The sequence below is a fragment of the Armigeres subalbatus genome, chromosome 3, assembly GCF_024139115.2.
Source record: "Armigeres subalbatus isolate Guangzhou_Male chromosome 3, GZ_Asu_2, whole genome shotgun sequence".
Taxonomy (NCBI): Eukaryota; Metazoa; Arthropoda; class Insecta; order Diptera; family Culicidae; genus Armigeres; species Armigeres subalbatus.
This window is the reverse complement of record NC_085141.1, coordinates 20086477-20107127: the sequence shown is the minus strand read 5'-3', so window position 1 is coordinate 20107127 and position 20651 is coordinate 20086477. Positions and strand designations below refer to the sequence as shown.

The 20651-nt window shown below is 40.1% G+C and overlaps 1 protein-coding gene across 1 annotated transcript in view; it reads left to right on the top strand.

Annotated features, from left to right (window-relative positions):
• Nucleotides 1-20651, top strand: part of LOC134221502 (uncharacterized) — a 166207-nt gene that overhangs the window by 17624 nt on the left and 127932 nt on the right. The gene's annotated exons all lie outside the window — the stretch shown is intronic.

Genomic DNA, 20651 nt, shown 5'->3' with positions numbered 1-20651 from the left:
TCGATTTTTCTGAAAGAATATTTCACACGGCCTGCTAGAAATCCGCAACATTCCTGCTACTTTGTACCACACACTATCAATGCAAACTTTTCTGCTCCTGCTTAACTTGCTTCACGTTAGTATAAGCGGTCGTACACTTATTACGTTACGTTGGGGAAGTGGTGGGGGTGGATTACCCAAAAAAAATGCTTACGTTATTAGTGTACGGGTTAAGTATATCGTACTTCATTATTTAACATAGATAACATAGATATTCTACAAATAACTTTGACTGATCAATTTGAAGTGCTTCTTGGAAGCAAAATAAAAGCTCTTAAAAATAATGACGAATTTAGTAGGTATATAATTCTGCTAATCATTTTTTATTTATACATACTAGTTATATTGAACCCCTTTGACTTCTCTTTCTGACCGATTGACCGGATCATTTGTAAGAATTTGAATAGGGCAGGACCTTTTTTTTTTATCAAAATATGTCTCCTTGTTTTTTTCGTCAAAATATTATAACATCGAAGAATTTTTAAATTTATTTGTTTTTTTTTATCTTCTTCACTAGAAAGTGGTAGGACATATTTTCAAACGGACTAATTAAAAAGTAACACATTTCACTATTTTATACAAAGTATGAAAATATAAAAATGGGCCAATTAAAATTGTTTAATTTCTATACGAAAACACTGATGCTTCCACCTAGCGGTGTTGGTGCCTTTCTCGTCCAAAAATACAAAAAAATGATTGAGTGTTTTTTAGCGTGTTTTGCTCATTCACGATCGCCGGAATCCGGATCGAAACGTCGGCGATGAAGTAAAACTGTAAATGCGAATCCGAAATTTAAGTTATTTGTTCATTCGTTTCATTGACTTAGCTTACATCTAAACAGATAACACTGAATCAACAATTTTGACGCCACAATACACGATCCGATGCTACATCTCTCCATTCTCGAATGTGTCTCACGCTCGCTAGTGTTTTGTTCATGTGAAATAGTATTTTGGCCGTAACTTCTTATCATATAGTCCGATTTGGCCAATTTTCAATAGCAAACAAATGGGACAGGATTCCCCGTCGAATGAAACCCGTTGCGAGTAGCCAATACTAAGTTCCATAAAGTTTGTCTACATAATTTTGTACACATACACACAAACGGGCTTGGTGGTCATATGGCTACCGCTTCTGCCTCATACGCAGGAGGTCGTGGGTTCAATCCCAGGCCCGTTCCATTCTTCCTACTTTGTATCCTTTCATATATTTCTCATGTTCTAGCAATCACTAGAACTGGAAATGGGCTTTCATTCCGTTTCCATCTTCTATCCCTATACCTACAATTTGATTAGTTCTAGCAGGTTACTGTTAGAATTCGAAATGAGCGAAAAAGTTCGTTTCGGCATCCAATTAGAATACTACACCACCCTTTCATAACTATCACATTGGCAACCCGTTAACCAAGACGAACCTTTGCCATAAAACCTTAACCCCAAGATTCCAATAAAATTCCGCAGGAACTCGTGGCGAGTGCAGAGGTGTTCTCGGCTTGCAGTGGGCGAGTGACTGCATCATCAATTCCTTCTCATCCCCGATGACCGTGAGGACGTGGCCAGCGCCGTTATCGACTATCCAAAATATTAGAGCTCTCGGACTGTGCACATTGAGGTTGGAGAGCAAATCCCATGCTTCCATCCATTGGTTCCCTGTGCAATTGCGATTGTTCTGGTCGATCACGGAGTAGCAACTACGAAATGCACGGTCATCATGCATAAAAAAATAATTTTGTACACATACACACATACATACATGCACACATAACAGAAATCACCTTAATTCGTTGAGCTGAGTCGATAGGAATGTAACGCTATGGGTATCCGGGACTTCTAAGACCTCTAAGTTTGGTAATGGAGTGACCATATAGTCGCAAAACGAAGAAATACAGCACCAATCTGGTCGCTTCTTTTTGAAAACACGCGTGCTCACTGGTGAAAAAAATCACAGAAAACAAACCAAATTCCTTTTCATCGTTTCATTGTTTTTGATGGGATGGAAATTAGGAGCTATGGGATAAGTGTCGAACCGTTCCCCTACACGGAAACAAATTCATACCCATAATCATGAATATAAAATCATGAAATCATGAATTTGTCAGCTCAATAAATCATGATTATAATTCATGATTCCAGGAATATTATTCACGGTACTGGAAATACAATTTTGGCTAAGAATATTATAATTTCAAATATACCAAGTTTTGAACAGATTTTGGTAAATTCTCATAAGTACAAAATTGTAAGAAAATCTGACATACCGTGCTGGTTGGGTGTGTGCACTTCCATAGCCATTAGTTGCAAATTTCTGTGTGCTTTTTAGCCGTGCGTCACCGAAGTAGGCATGATTGACAAAAGGCTTTTCGGAGCGACATCAAGACAACATGCTCCTGTACTGCCTATTTTTATGTCAACTTAATTCAGGGGTCAAGTTGAATTGCTTGTGCTACTAGATTCAATAATGTTGATTAAATGCATACCTAATTAATTCTATTATTAGTATCCTCGAGACAGCAAAGCAGAACAATCCACTTTACACAACCAAATGAATTCCAAATAACTCTCAGGCTTCATTACAGACACGTTAAGCCCATTATTAGCGTCATAAACAAATTCCTGTAAACATCTACTTCTGCTTCTTGCTCCCCCCAGTTGTCGAGTAAACTGCCCGGGATCGACCTACACAATTACATCGAGCTTTGCCTCTTTCGTTAATTAATTGTTTCGCCGATTTCCATCGTAATAGCCGCTCCAATTTTGTGGGGGGAATGGCAACAGATCCTACTTCAATGCGGTCAAGTTTCGGAGTCAGACAGAAAATTTCTCATTCTAGGAAAGAACACTCAACGATGGCCATGCTCGAGGATGTTTCCAATCTATGTATTATTCCGTGATATGGCATTTGATTTTCATGCGTAGTCAAACACTTGGATTTTTAGTAGAAATAGTTGTTTTTGATTTTGATCCAAGGCTAGTTAATTAGACTGATCATCGATTGCTAATTGAAATTATCATCGTTGATCCACGTGTCAATGGTTAATTACTTATATTACCAAAAATCGACTTCTTCGGCTAAAAACAAACTAGCTTTTTCAGCTAAAATTGTTTGTTGAGTTCAGGCTACATTTTGAGAGCTACTATTACATATTTAGCGTAATTGAGTACATAATACTCAATTATTGTGTGAAATTTGTGTTCTAAGTAAATGAGACACAGTGTGTATCAACATAAAAAAGCTTCAATTATTCTTCAACCGATCGCGATGTCTGCGATTTATAATAATTAAAACCTAAAGGTCTCAAAACTGGATATCAAAACCAATAGAAACAAGGAGTTGGGAAAAAACAAGAAGACTAAGCTCTAAGGAATTAAAACGGCGTAATGAAACATGCTTTTCATATCTTTGTAGTTGTGAAATCATATTTTCATCACTTCCTAAAAAACATCATTAAATAATTTGTAAATAAAATAAAATGAATTAAATAAGTTGTATTCATATTAAAATTTAGTCTTAAATTGTTCATTTTTGAAGATATTTGGATCGGTTGCAGATTTTACTATGATTTTGCAAATACTCAAGCCCATCTATGTATTGTTAATCGTCTTTCCTGCTCCCTATTGATTGCATCACATTCATCAGATAGGACACAGTAAGCTCGAATCCATTTCTACTCCGGAATCGTCCCCAACCAAAGGAACGTGGATCCCTTATCGTCTTTCTGCCGAGGGGCGATTGCGCTCAAATTCAATTGATTAAATTAAAATTAATTTCTTCGATTTTATTTAATTTCTTTGCCGCTCCGACAGCAGCTGCTGCTATTTCACTTGGAGTGTCGTCGCTGTCATCGATGTTGTCCGTCGCTTCAGTTCGCAGTATATCTTTGTCGGCGCTCGGGATGGCATTCGCCCATTCAGAAAAGAAACTGTTCGCTTCTTCCAATCAAATCACGGAGACTATTGAGGAAAAGATTGTTGCTCGTGATCCAATGAATGAGTGCCGGTCGCCCTTTCCAGAAAAATCTGGCAAGGGGGAAAATCAGTTGAAACAGTCAAGAGCAGCAGCCCCGTCGTGATTGCTTCATCATTTCGATTCCTTATCTTTTTTCTCAATTCTTGAAGAGACGGAAACGTTTCGATGGGAGAGAACAACAAAGTTGCATCAATAAAAATTAAAATTTATTACGAATATGTGCGAATCATCAGACTGCACATTGTAAAGGATTTCATTCAAACAAGGCACCCTTTTATGCTGGACTTTTCCTTTTCTCACGGAGCTCATATTCAATTTATTTCAGTCCACTGATTCAAACGTCGTCTCCCACGTGACGTTCGCTTTTCATCGTCATCCTCCAGTTCTAGAGAAATCACAGTCAATATTGATTTAAAGTTTTCCCCGGATTTCAACTAACAGCAGGAACCAGGCATGTGGTAGGGAACTTTTTTTACGAAGGATGCGAGAAGATAGCTTTTATCAGTGTCGCCCTTGATCATGCTTTCTCCCATCGACCCGCTCCTGCGGCGGATATTCCGCCCATCTCCGAGCCAATCCACAGGGCGGATGGATGGTGTCATAGACAGAAGAGCAGAGCAGCTGCATTCCGGGACACACACACATTACTTCGAATATGATAGAAAATCAAGACATTAAATCGAACCGTGCATGGGAAGAACCCCATGGGAAATGGCACGTTTACTCGGGGTCGTACCGCACTTACACGTTTGAAAATGATCATCAACGGCGGCGCACGGTGTGAGGCGATATCTTTTGCGGAAAAGAAGTCGTTCAATCAAGGCGGCAAAGGGAATTGGTTCGATTTATCGGAAAATATGTTTTTTGATGACAAATTTTCGACAGACTGTTATCGCTCGACATTGCTGAGTCTTCCTACTACTGTCACATAAGTACACACGTAGTTTGCGTAAGAACAGCAATTTTAATGGCTCTGATGTTTTGAGTGGTAAGCAAAGGCATCAAGCGGTTCAGAATATATTCAACAATTCAACGACAGCAAAAGTTCTTTAAACGAGCAAACATGCGAATATTATAGAATTAGGGTATGCTTTATGTATTCATTGTATCAAGTATTCGTTCAAGTTAATCCCTTTCGTTTAGTCAATTTCTTGCAAGTTTATTATAAACGTTCGATGTTCGACCCCAAAAATGTAACTTTCAAATGCATAGAATTACAAAAAAAAATATCGAGCAGGCTCCGTTCTCCGTTTTTCCAAGAGTCTATTTCGATCCACCTTTTCCCAATTTGAAATGCTTTAATGGTGGATCTAGAGCTTGCATAGGTGTAAAATTTGCTATCAGTTTGAATATCAAGCTGCTTCCAAAGTTGTGTTTAACGTTACTATCCCGGTTTGGAGAGTTATAACAAAGTTTTTCGAAAATTATAACTAAATTATTTCTAAACAAAGAAAATTATAACAAACTTTTTCCTAATGAGTGAATCTTGGACCCTTGTAATAAGTTTTTTGGTCAGGTGGACATTATTGTTCGCTGATCTCGCAGCAGTGTTCGATAGCTTCTTACTCCAGGATGTTTTAGTTTTGTTTTTTTTTGGATCGCTGTTGAGTTTTTCCTAGTATCAGGAATCTTTTCAGTGCTAGTAAATAGCATTTGTCTATTTGAGGGAGATCATTCTTGTTAGGCAGTTTCGCAATAAATCTTTCTGTATCTTCGCGCTGGTATGTCGAGAAAAATGCGCTTCATTTGTTGATCCGTTGATGTACATCTGGGGGGTGGTAGGTCATTTGGCATAAAGTCGTTTTGCATAAAGGTCATTTGACATAATGTAGTTTGACATAATGGTCATTTGGCATAATAATTGTGAAATTAACCATTTCGGAACTAAAGTAAAATATGTTCAATTGGGCCCTAAAATAAGGAATCGATATTCGATTTTCTTTCAGGGAACGATAAAGTTAATCACCCTAAACACGTCATTTTTTCTTCCGATTCAAAAGTCGAAGGGAACATTGCTTAATTTGAAATTGAAAAATAGATGGAAAATGCTTCCTCGACATTTTCGGTCTCGTTTGACGTACAGAATAATATGATTCAAACGCACTAGAAAAACACCGCAGGGCACTTGACTCAACCATTGACAGTTAATATATGGGCCTGACGTTTTGGGCTGATGGTTCATTCGTTCTGATATGTTGCCTTTTCAGTAACAGAAATTGATCAGTTAAAAACATGTCTTTAAAAGTCTGAACACACCAAAATATCTTTTTTACTGATTTAGTCTATTATCATAATATCGGTTCATGTAATCTTGACCGATGCACTATCGTTTGCAATCATAAATGATGTAGGGTTTTAAGGCCAATTCCTTTTTAATTCTTGTCGTTTTTACATCCAAGATGTTGTGTTTTATGGCTCCACCCCACTACCACAAAACAGTTAGATGACATAGAACAAATTACCGGTTTCAAAATCAACTCACTGTGTATCAACTGTACTATCAATCGACGAACGGGAGGACCTGTATACCCAATGTGAAAGAAAACGACAGAAAAACATGCACTGCTGCTCACGCACACACACCCTTACTCACTCACTTCCTCTGCATCACAAATTATCACTCACTCACCCACTTTTATTAATTCACTCACTCTTACTCACTCATCCACTCTTACTCACATCACATCCATTTTCATTCATAAATTTTATCTCAAACACTCACTCTCTCCCTTTCTCGCTCACACACTGTTAGTCACTTACTCACTCTTACACGCTCACTTACGCACTCACTCACTTTTAATCATGCACTTCCTGTTACTCACTTTCTCATTCTTACTAACTCACCTACTCTTACTCCATCACACCCTCTTAGTTACTCACTCGCTCTTACTCACTCACTCACTCTTGTTCACTCGCTCATTCATACCACTCACTCATTCATACCACTCGCTCATTTTTACTTGCTCACTCACTCTTACTAGCTCATTCTATCTTACTCATTCACTCACTCTTACTCACTCAATTTTACTCATGCACTCATTCTTAATCACATCCTTACTTGCTGCCTTTTACTCACTCACGAACTCTATCTCACTTACTCAATTTTACTGACTCGCTCATTCTTACTCACTCACTCACTCTTGCTCACTCACTCACTCTTACTCATTCACTCTTATTTACTCACATACTCACTTTTACTCACATAATAATTCTCCCGCTTATCGATTCCAAGACCACGCTTCATCCATAATCCGTTACAGCGACCAAGAAACAACTTCAACCTTGTTGCCCTTGTAGCCATGATGACATTGGCCACAAATGCCTCCGGCTCTATGCATTGTGCATGACAACGTGCTGCATGATCTTCCCCTAATCTTTAGGACTCTTGAAGAGTGTGAATACGTAGTAAGAATACTTAGTCCTATTCTGCATTGAAACAGTACCAGGTGAAGGGCAAACTGTTGTTCATTCACATGGAATCTGATTTAACTTTTAACACTTTTTTTATTGCTCGAGGTGAACTTCTTTCGATTTAGCCATTTGCTCGGTTCAAGGCAAGGGGAGATATGATCCCTTCTTTGAGAGATGTATTTACCCGGCGGAAGGCAAACGAAGATATGACTCATTCTTCTTCTTCTTCTTCTTGGTAAGGAAGCATATAGTGCCAATATTGAATAAGATCGACAAATAGAAGTATTTCTTCATGTATGAGCGAATGAGATTCCTTCTAAAAAAATGTTTTTCAGAACGCATGAGCAAATATTTCTGTTTTTACATGAACCTTCTGTATTGTTCTTTTGCCGCGTCGTACAATCATGTGTCTAATGTTTCATAGTAGAATCAACGAAGCTAAATGGTTGAATGTTATTCATCAATCACAAAGCTTTAATAACAAATTATGCCAAATGGCCATTATGCCAAACGACCGTTATGCCAAACGACTTTGTGCCAAACGACATTATGCAAACGCCATCTGCCAAACAGGGTACAATCAATTGGAGGATATCCGGCCTTTTTTCGATTTGTCAAAACTGCTGCATGTTTCGCACGATGTCTTCAATAAATATGTGCGTGCATCGAGACGAGTTGCTCGTCAATCGAGCCGCAGCCGACTAATATCCTTATCCTAGGTGGGAGCGGGCCATTTGGCATAAAATCATTTGGCATAAGGTCATTTAGCATAAAGGCCATTTGGCATAACGGACATTTGGCATAATTATGACCAGCGTTAAAAGTAAGAGTCTTTTGGCATAACGGACACTTGGCATAACTTTTCTTTGCGTTCGCTGAATGGTGACTAAGTGGTGCGGGAAACACCCCGGAATAGTAAATATAACACCCATCGATAATAATATTAAAAAGACATTATCCTCTCGTGGAAAGAATACATTTGCAATGCAATGCAAAAGTAGGTGCATGCGCGGATTAGAGCAATGGTGGATGTAATCTCTTTCTTTAGAAATAGGCATGTGGCCGGCTATGGCAATGGAGGATATGATACCTTCTTTAAAAGTAGCCGTGTGGCCGTATTATGGCAATGAAGGATGTGATCCCTTCTTTAAAAGTAGGTGCTTGCCCGGATTATGGCAATGGAGGATATGATCTCTTCTTTAAAAGTAGGCGCCAGCCCGGATTAAGGTCATGGTGGATGCGATCCCTTCTTTGAAAGAAGGCGCTTGCATGGATTGTGGCAATGGAGGGTGTGATCCCTTCTTTAAAAGTAGGCGCTTGCCCGGATTATGGCAATGGTGTATGTGATTCCTTCTTTAAAAGAAGGCGCTTGTCCGGATTGAGACAATGGTGGATGTGATCCCTTCTTTAAAAGTAGGCGCATGCTCGTATTAAGGCCATGGTGGATGCGATCCCTTCTTTAAAAGTAAACGCTTGCCTGGATTATAACAATGGTGGATGTGATTCCTTCTTTAAAAGAAGGCGCATGCCCGGATTGAGGCAATGGTGGATGTGATCCCTTCTTTAAAAATAGGCGCTTGCACGGATTATGGCAATGGTCGATGTAATCCCTTCTTTAAAAGTAGGTGTGTGGCCCGAATTGTGGCAATGGTAGATGTGATCCCTTCTTTAAAAGAAGGCTCTGTCCGGATTATGGCAAATGGTGGATGTGACTTCTTCTTTATAAATAGGCGCTTACCGGGAATAAATCAATGGTAGATGTGATCTCTTCCCCGAGTAGCACAATTCAGATTGATTTGGTTGCAGTAACTCATATGTGACTTGATTGGTTTTAGTAACTCGTCTACGACAAGTGTATTGCTTGCGTTTTTAAAGTTAAGCGCTTATCCGGATTAAGGCAATGGTGGATTGGATCCGGTCTTAAGGCGCATGCCCGGATTGAAGCAACGGTGGATGTAATCCCTACTTTAAAAGTAGGCATGTGGCCGGAATAAGTCAATGATGGATGGGATCCCTCCCTCGGAAGCAAATCTGCCGTTTTGTTATTTCATTCTTCCGGAAAATGTCTACCATCAGTCTAAATTTATCAGAAAACAGCCTCGACCTACTTCATCTACGCTAAAGATTACATGAAATATCCCTTTCGCTTTCACAGTTCAAAATTATGCCAAATGTCCGTTATGCCAAATGACCCACTATTTTCTTGCAGTTCTAAATTATGCCAAATGTCCGTTATGCCAAATGACCATTATGCCAAATGTCCTTTATGCCAAACGACCTTATACCAAATGGCGTTATGCCAAATGACCCAGACCCATCCTAGGTATGTGTCTCGAAAATGGGGTAGTCTTTCGGAGAGACTCAGATGATCAAGTTTCAGAACGTCGTTACACAATAATTTCTAATTATTAGTTGGTCGGACATGTTTTTTTTTACAAAAATGGAATGCTTTATACACTGACTCAGCACACGTGCAATTGCCAACCTACCGCACGGAAGTGTGCTGGAGTGCGGGAATCCTCCAGCCGTGACTGGCCATACCCACGAAGCCCACCCTGGTCCCAAACCATAATTCCCCCCGGAACTACCTTCCAGTATTACTTACTTATGGGGGACAGGCAGCACTAATGTACTTTAAAAACGACATGCTTCACGGTAGCTCCCTTCGATGCTCTGTTTAACTTCTGAGCCCTTTGGCTTCATAGTTTTTACGCTTTTAAGCATTAAGGTTCCGTTATTTTTGTCAGTAAGCAAGCACACAAAAGTCTGGAGGTCTTAAGCTCTATATCTTTTCCTTATGCAATTCGGCACCACCTAAGTTTTTTAGCCAATCAGTACTCGCAAGCTATTCAAATAGTCCCCGGCGGCGGAAGCTCCACCGATAACGACGACCATCATCCGTCGAAGGCATCATTATCATCATTACACTTTCACCTGGCATATCCATTAGGGTGGTTCAAAAAATCGATTTTGCTCCACAGTGCTCATCTGATTTTTCACCATGTTCTGAGTGTCCTCTGAAAATTTGAGCTCATTTGGATTAAAACTGATTTAGCACAAGCCGTTTCAAGTTTGCATGCAAATTAGTATGGGGAAATTTATTTTTTCATTATACTGTTAATGACGTTTCCCCATTAAGCGCAGGTTCAAAGAAATCCTACATAGCTAAAAGGGATACTCAACAGCTTTCACCCAACGAAAACCGCATGTTGATTATTCGTTCCAATAATTAGTAATCGATTTTAAGACAGGTTGCGAATCTTTAGTCATGATCGTTAAACTTCTTTGAAGGCATCATTGAAATGTGCAACATAGTAGCCTGAATTTGTGCGTGCTATCTTTCGCGCCACGAGCAGAAATGTTGCCTGTTGATGAGTTATGCAATTAGCTCCAGTATAGATTAAATTCGATTACTAATTATTGGAACGATTAATTGATATGCGGTTTTCAGTGAGTGAAAGCTGTTGAGTATTCCGTTTAGCTATGTAGGTTTTCTTTTAACATGCGCTTGATGGGGAAGCGTCATTGACAGTATAATGAAAAAATAAATTTCCCCGTACTAATTTGCATGCAAACTAGAAACGGCTAGTGCTAAATCAGTTTTAATCCAAATCAGCTCAAATTTTCAGAGGACACTCAGAACATGGTAAAGAATCAGATGAGCACTGTGGAGCAAAATCGATTTTTTGAACCACCCTAATATCCATACATCAGCTAAGGTCCTACACATTTTCACATTGCAACTGCTGACCGGGCTAGTGTCGAGGTTATGGTGGAGATCAAAGGTTATGGTGGAGATAACTTCCGGTTCAAAGGTGCCCCGACGACTCAAAGCCGGTGCATTCGCGCGCCACGATCTACTTAACTGGTCCTCTAGCCTTTTCCGGTTAACCGATTTCTCATGCACTTTAGCCATTCGACTTCTTGCTCAACCGTTGAGCCATTCAGCTCCCCCCTTGGACTACTGTGATAGTCCCCGGCGGTGAATCAACCCTTCTCCGATGGAAGCTCTCCCTTAACCGACGACTCGTCTTAACGGGTGACAGCACGACTGCCGAGGTCGATCCAAAGATTTCCGGTAGAGACGACCGACGACCCGAAGCCGGTGCATGCACTCAGGCTACTAGGTACGATAACGGATTTTCGATGCACTTGCGCCTTTCAGCCATTCGTTACACAGCAAAGGACCTAGGATTGGTGCCTGCGGAACACCTGCCGTAATGGGGGTGCTAGCGCCGCTTGCATTCGATGGCGACCTCTGCAGTGCCAACCACCGATTAAATGGCATTCAGAGTAGACCGTCCTCTTCGAAAGACGAATTGCTCGCTCGCTCGACAATCCTCTCGCCTCCTCCACGTACGGCAACAGCCTGTTAAGGATTAACTTCTCCAGTAGCTCCTCTACAGTGTCTATTAGACAGATTGATCTGTACGCTGAGGGGTGGCTTGCCAGGTTTCGGTAACCGGACCAAGAGCTGTCCACATATCCGGGAATGTCCGCTCGTTCAGGCACCTCTGTATGGCTGGCCTGAACATGTCCAGATTTGTCATTATGGCTGCCTTCAACGCCATGTTCGGGATCTCGCCATGGGTTGGTGTTGGCACATTCTGTCGAACCAGTCTTGTGATAGTCTAGTTAGGGCCAGCCACGCCGCTTTGAGTGTCTCGATGCGTTCTTCTCGCCCTCAGGCGGGTTGCTCGAAGGGCTGCAATTTGCTCGTGAGACCAAGGAAGTTTGCCATTTATTCTGTCACGAAGTTGATTTGATAACCACTGTCTAAAAGCTGCAGGGAGCTGGAAGAAATTTTAGCCCTCGTCGACTAGGCTTGAGACGGCTCGCGAGCATGTATTTCTATATAATAAAGGCGTGGAAATGTTGCTTCTGTAGTTTGCGATAAGCCGGCGGTTAACCTTACTGTGACAAGAAGGACATGGCGGCAAGACCCTGGAATGAGAGGAATGTTTGTTGAATATGCTTGTTCCTCCCGTAGCAGGGAACAAGAATAGTTTCGTTATACCTTGTAAACGCGATCATTTAAAGGAGGTATCATCTCTTCTGTTCGCCTTGTACCGGTAAAACGCGTTTATTAAAAGCAAGCATGTTCAACACTGTTTGCTTTAAACCTGGGGAACGTATTCATTTTAAGAAGGCATTATCCCGAGCAGCACACATGTTGCACATCGATCACAGTAACTTATATATGACCAATATTAACTCTGTTCGCCATAAACCGGGCAAATAATTTTTGCACCTAGGGGACAGATTTCGGCGAGTTTTACTAAACTACCAAGCATTAGGAAAACCGGTTGAATTAAAAAAAATGGCAGTCTTTCAAAATGGCTTGGGGTCATATTGAACTTAGAGCACTGATAAAAGGTTAAAGAAGGCATTACCTCCTCTGTTTGCCTTAAGGTGATTATACAATCAAGCCATGTGGTAAATTTCACCACTTGGTTTCTACTCCTATTATCAAAAGTTCAAATCTAGCGTAATCATGCTCGTACATTGCTGAAATTAAAGTCGATTGTTTAGCATAAGTAAGCAATCGTTTCATCCCCATGGGTGCTATAGTTCTCTCAATTCGTGCTCTAGAAAAATCATTAGAAAAAAACATGTGGTTTCCAAGATGGCCGATTTGTGGCTTTGTTGTATAACCACCTCAAATCGTTAGCGTTCATTTAAAGAAGACATTATTTCCACAGTTCGCCTTATGCTAATTGAAAAAAGGCATTATCTCCTCACTTACTCTATGCATTGCTTTTCTCTAAGTAACTCTAAGTAGTATATACTTCTTTATGCTCTAATTATTTTCAAAGATTGTCATTTCACGATTCATCGGTATCTGTGTTTGTAAAAATAATTATGGAAAACTACAGATTCGAAATGTATTCTGGGTAATGGCCTTTCGGGGTAATGGATCTCTGAGTTCGGAGTAATGACTTTCAAGGTACTGTCCCATACGTGGTAGTGGTAATGACATTCGGGATACTGGAATTCGGGATAATGGGGTGGAGCCGATTCAACTATAGTAATCCGTTTTTCGCATAAAGTGTTTGATCGGTACTTTCAACTCAAATTTATTGTTTTGGTTTGCCTGTTTTCAAATAGGTGTGACAATTTGGTTACTATGATAAAAAACGAGGACATGTGGCACCTCTTATTCAAAATCTCTAAACTCCTAATGCAACACTATGTTGAATAATTTCAGTCATAGCAATCAAGAACGGATTAAGTGATCTGAGCTGACCAATCAATTTGTCCTCTCTGATTAGAGCATCATTGAAAAGTTTGATATGCACGATTTGCATCCATCGTCTCTTCTAATCTGCAGTACTTCGAACATTGCAGCCAATCATCTATCGCAAAACCGCCTTTAAAACAATTTCCAACCTCGCACATTTGAAATCCTTCAGGTCTTTGCTTCTTCGAAATGATGAAGCACTCCGGTGTTCACCATCTGAGAACAGTTGTTCAATTGGTGAGAAAAAAAACGATGACTTGCTAAAAGCTTTCCAACAAGACACCGACCATTATCGATAGGGCAATTTAGGACGGAACTTTACCAGGTCAAGAACAAAGTCACAACCCCATCATCAATTGCAATTGGCAAACTTCTGAGATCATTTTGGCGACAATTATTCCCATCGGTGCATAATTTGGGATGCATTTGGGTTTGCCAGATGAAGCAATCGACATTTGAATCATTGCTCATCATCATCAACATTGAATGTAATCAACACTCATCGCCTTGTTGGTGAAAGTTTAATGACGATAGACGGCATTTAAAGCAAATTACAATTCCGTAATTCCGGGGCCTTCCACAACCGCGGTTACAAAGCAAGACCATGTTGAAGGTGGTTGGGATCGATTCTCGGTCTGGTCGAGGAAATTTTCGAGTTGGAAATTTTCTCGACTTCCCTGGGCATAAAAGTATCATCGTGCTAGCCTCATGTACGAATTCAAAAGGCGGCAATGTCCCCAGTGGGCCCAGTGGGGGATGTAATACCAATGAGAAGAGAAGAAGACAATTCCGTTCGAATTCCGTCTGAGCTCAAACTAATACCTAAAGCGTCGTGCGATAGCCACTTGTTGTCTATCAGCTTCTTTCGGTAACAAACGCGGAACTTGAGTTAGTTCACCCATTTGTTTCGCTCATTGCCAGCAACAGTTAGGATTTTCTCCGACTTGATGTTCGTTATCGATAACAACAACAGCGACTGCCAGCAGTTTGGCGGAGGTGGAAGAATTTAAAGTCACGACAGAAAATTGCGCCAGATGCCATCGTTCAGAAGTAACAGTGTGGTGGCTGATTGGTCCAGTTTGAACTGGTTTTTGAGAAATTGAAGTTTTATCTTTTAAGGCCTCGGTAAATAGTGAGCTCTTTTGGATAATATACCCCACTTTCTTTGTGATCAATTGTAATGTAGATCATAATGTAATATCTTATGAACTTCAGACGTATACGGGGCCGTAATACGTAGGGGATTTCTATGATGTTTCTGTTACCCTCTCTTATTTGGAGCTGTTTTCCTATGTATAATTTTCTAACACAGATAATGCCAACCAACATGGTTGTCATTATCCTGTAATTTAAACAACATTTCTGTTAAAAATAATCCTTCTTCACTTCTAATTTTCTTCGCTTGCACTGTCGTTGCAAATCAGAACTTGACACATTTCCGCCACCGAAACATAATCAGCACACTGTCATCCAAAAAGCGGATTCCACATTGTTGCCAACAGTATAGCTGTTCACTAAATTGAAATAAACAGAACCTTCCGGGAAGTGCACACACTCACTTATTTTCCATTTTGTGATGAAAAGAACCCCAGCAACTTTATACCTACCTCACCCTTTCTTCGACGCAGTTCCGTTTACTCACGTCGTCGTCAGTAACTTTTGTTCTCAGTCACAGTATATTCGACTCTTTGCGCCACGCAGTCGAAGCAACCCCACCGACGACGCCGATGCATCGCATCACATGGAGTGGCCACAGTGACTGAAGGATTTCTCCCACCGGTTACTCATCACCGGCGCCGCTAGAATCCCTATAGTGTTTCTTGACATCGAATGGATGTGCATGTTGGCGACAGTGACGAGTGCCGACTGAAAAAATAATACCGGTGGATCCGAATGAATCAAAATTATGTGTAGAATAAATTATGTTATCGTTCTAAATTACTTGGACACGGACATGATCAAACGACACCTTCGAGAAACATAGGCTTTTCGTGAAATTATTTCTCGGAGGGTAGCATTTTCATTTTGTTACTACATAATCTATCCCACTAAGCGCCAGAGTTAGTTCGCTCGGAGGAGAATTCAAGACATAGTGTAGAAACTTCTCTTTTACAATATGGTTTCCCGAGTGAATCGTATACATACAGGAATATAATTTCCAAAATTTATTGCTTGGTTTCGTTGAATGCTTTCTGAGTGACGAGGGGTCAGATGCAATTCAACCGCACACGAGAGAGGTTTGAGTTCTCATACGTCGGTCGAGATCCGTGAAAATTGACTATTCTGATTATCATATCATAGCTGCTCATGGGGATTTGCATGAAGGATACTGAAAGCGCGGAGCTGCGCAGCTGTTTTCGGGTTTATCGATCGGGAGGCAGTAAATTGAAAGAAGGGTCGCTTGGCCGAATGCCTTCTTCTTCTTCTTCTTATTGGCACTTTCACAGTTATTAACTGCGAGGTTTCTAAGCCAAGTTACTATTTTTGCATTTGTATATCATGAGGCTAACACGATGATACTTTTATGCCCAGGGAATTCGAGACAATTTCCAAACCGAAAATTGTCTAGACCGGCGCACAGTGCTTCGAACGTAGGGAACTACGGGACAAAAATCATAACTTACATTCTACTCGTTTTAACTCAATGGTGTCTTTGGGAAAATGATTATAAACTAGTTTTTCTACTATTTGCATAATTGACCTGTGATAAGAAAATTATTTTGAGCTTTCATGGGCAAGTAATTGACCTATGTTAAATTGATAATTGCATTAGTGGCGTAAACGCCAAATTTCATAATATATAATACGCTTCGTATAATCGAGATCAGAAAATTGTCACTTATGATAAAAACTACTATTTGCGTAATTGACCTATGTTGAACAGATAATTGCATAAAAGCCGTAAACCCCAGATTTTACGATATGCCTCAAAGAACCAGGATCTTTTTACGAAAAATATGTGATATGATAATGTAGTATGATAACAGTTTTTATTACAACAATTGACCAATTTCCAATTGATCATCTCATAAGTGACGTAAACGCCAGCTCTCATGTTTTATACTATAGAATCAGAATATCCTTAGTAATGATTTGAGGGATTGTTTTTTAACGACGGTATCAGAAATCATTGGAACTTGTTATATTTTTTTCCAAGTTTGCTTATTTGGTAGGCTCAGGCGTGTATAACTCTTTACGGAGCCATGGCTCTTTGTGATATGTACAATCATATCATCTTATTATGAAGTTAGTAACAGAGGGGTAGAAGCCAGCGTACTCGTGGTGACTGGGATCATCATCAGAATGAAGAAAATTTGCTGATATTTCGAATGGTTGATACGTTAACTATGAAATCATGGGCAGTAGAGCAACAAGCAGACTCTCATCTGAGCTCTCATCCTCCGCAAATTTTGGTTTGTAGGTGCTATGTCCTATGCGTCCATCAAAACCCTATTTTCATACAAGTTTCACCGTCCTTGAGCTCTCTACCGAAAATTTCTGCATAATGCTTAGCGAGGTACAATTCATCAGGTCTTGCAAATTAACCTCAGCGGACGTTTTAGACGCGGAAACCTGTTGGAATGTTTTTTTTCTTTTTCTTTTTCAACGCGTAAAGGCTAGGAAGCAGATTTGCATGCACCTCGTTTAAAGTACTTTGCAGCAGATTGTACTTTCTGTCGGATAAACTCAAGTCAATGTACAACGCCAGTACTTGTGTCGCTTTTATTACCTTTTCATGATTTGCGCTTGAGCTACTTGATATATTGGCCGCAAATGCTAGCTCCTCAGGTTCATTTTTATTGATAAGGTCTTCAACACGTAGTTTCTTGGTTTTAATCGAACATTCCTGAAACGGTTTTTGAGGTCTACCCTTCGCGATGTTGAATGAAGACTCGGCAATTCCTTCAATATTTATTTTCGGATTGCGAGGAAGATTTACCAACGAAGACAATCAGAGAGTTTTTTTTCTCGAATTTCTCGGATGATCGAAAGCTCTTTAACCATTTTTGATCAATTCTCAAATAAAAGATTTTGCAAAACTGCTTTAGTTCTTTCTCAAGTTCCTCGGAGAAATCTTCTGGATTATATAAATTAGACAGAAACTTCAACACACGAGCTTTTCGTTAGGACGGATCAACGGAAGCGGAGTATCATCTAGAAAATCGTTAACAGCTATTAATAGAGCAAAAAAGAGCAGCTGGATTCACTTCCATTCTCTTAAGAATACTATAAGTGAGATCTGGTGCGATTTTCAGGGATGTGTTTTGATGTACTTTTTTTTAAAAGCTGTTTAAAGTTGTAGATTATTTCTTCCTATATAACGTCATGCCCAAGACTTGGAACTTCACTTATCACAATGATCGAAATTTGTCCCACTGAAACACATTTAATTGGATCTTACTTACTTGATTTTACGCTTTCCATATCGATTTTCACAGTGAAAGGTACCGTTCGAAAACGTAATCTATCAGATTTAGAATTCTGATAGTTTACCTGATGCAGTGAGCGATCTGATAAATAATTTTGGATCAGTTTAATAATGTACAGAGGAAAATTAAAATTCATCAATTTTACAATCAAACCTTCATGCCAAACACTGTCAAATGTTCAATCAAAGTTAATTGCCCATTTCCGGGGATTAAACTACCCGACTTGGACGTTAATTTACAATGTTATGAAAACTAATATGTGAATATGTACGTTATGTGGAAGATATTGATTTGGAAAATGTATTGGAGGTAACCACTTTCCCTTCGATGGGACTCGAACCCATGACCCTACTGTCAAACGCTTTCTTTATATCAAGAAGAGCAACTCCAGTCGAATATCCTTCAGATTTGTTGAGCCGAATTAAATTCGTAACTCTGATGAGTGGTCGAATGCCCATGGCGAAAACCAAATTGCTCATCAGCAAAAATAGAATTGTCATTAATATGAACCATCATTCTATGTAAAATAATCTTTTCAAACAGTTTGCTTATTAAAGAAAGCAAACTGATTGGGCGATAACTAGAAGCCTCATCTGGATTTGTGTCCGGCTTCAAAATTGGAACAACTTTGGCGTTTTTTTTTCATTTATCTGGACAGTATGCCAATTCAAAACATTTGTTGAATAGAGTTGTTCACCGGTCCGAAATTCGTCGGCGGCGGCGTTTGTCAAAATTTTGGTCAGCGGCGGCGGCGTTTTCGGCGTCACGCCGAAAGCCATTTTAGCCGGCGGCGGCGGCGGCGTGAATCGGCGTGGCGATTTTTTCATTACGATTTTCTTAGATTTTTTTTGTGCATTTTTTCGGGATATTTTTAAGACATTAAAAGAAAAATCTTTTGAATTTCGCATGAAAAATCTATAAGTTTTTTCAATAATTTGGAAAATATTTTCCAGCAATCTTTGGAATAACCAAGAGAAGGTCTTTGTAAAATTGTTTGGAATTTCAGCAGAAAAATCGTTGCAATATGCATGAGAAACTTCAGAATATTCACAAAAAAATGTTCTTAACATCTACAGGAAAAAACTTCAGAAATTTACGAAAAATTCCTGTTGAATTTCTGTTGTCGTCCTCCGCAGCTTTGTTTGGCTGGTGGCCCGGTGCTGGGAATTTGGTTTCATCAGTACCCGCTAAGCTGCGGAGGACGACGGAGGTCCTTCGTAGCTTAGTAGGGAAAGCACCTGTCTAGCGTACTGGGGTCGTGGGATCAAAGCCCACCGAAGGGACGGTTACCCTCCAATACCTTTTCCGAACTAAATCTATCACATGTTGTGCATATGCATAATCGAGTTTTAGACATAGTAATTAATTTCCACTCCGGGTGGCTTGAAGGCTGGTTTACAGTTCGGAAAACGAGTCCCGGGATTTGTTCTCCCATGTAATTTAAATGGGAGCGGGATTTGCGTTTCCTGTGACAGCAGAAGTCTACACGAAAAAATATTTTCCTAAAGTGTAAAACCAATCGCGGGAAAAGTGTACGGTTAAAAATCCCATGTGTAGAGGTGCAAATCCCACGGGGAAACAATTCCGTTTGAATTGATTCCGCACGGGAAATGTGTAATCTATGACGGAAATTTATTATGGGAAGAATTTAATGAAGTGGATAGTGAAAAAGATTCTCAGACACTCGCTCTAACTCATTCTCACTCACTTGCTCAAACTCATTTTCACTCACTCGCTCTAACTTATTCTCACTCAGTTTCTCTCACTCATTCACTCTCTCATTCACTCACTCAATCTCACTCATACACACACATTCTCACTCACTCACTCACATTCACTAACTCTGGCTCACTCACATTCACTCTCACTAAATCACTCACTAACTCTTTCTCACTCACTCACTCTCTCTCATTCACGTACTTTCACACACTCACTCAACCTCACACACTTATTCTCACTTACTCACGAATTCTCACTCACTCACTTTCACTCAATCACTCACTTTGACTTACTCACCCACTCTCACTTACTCATTTTCACTCACTCGCTCACTCATTTCCTCTTTATCTCCCACTCAATCGCTCTCTCTCACTCATTTTCTCCCTTTCTCTCGCTATATCTCCATCTTCTCGTTATTGTCGCGCTCTTCTAAAACGCTCAGCTTTTCGCGGTGGTAACGCGCAAGCAAAGAAAGCTTTTGCACAGGGTGCGTGTCTGTGCTGTTAAATTTAATAAGCCGCAGAATGGGGTTGCCATAGATGAATAGCCGCCGTGTGTAAAGTAAATGGGCGCACTCCAGCGCGATTCGACGGAGCGTGATTGAGATGATCATGATCTGAGTGTTTATCTTGGGATGCATAATACTCTTGTAAATATAAAGAAATCCGAACCAGTAAAGTGTAAACCCATCATCACGAAAATGTTTTGACAGTGGAGACTTATCGGCGGAAAATTTTCCCTGACAAAACCCGGAGCAAAATACCGTAACAAATCCCGCGGAAACGTTTTCCGAACTGTAAACTAGCCTTAATACCCGGCATATAGGCAATTAACTTTGAATGTAC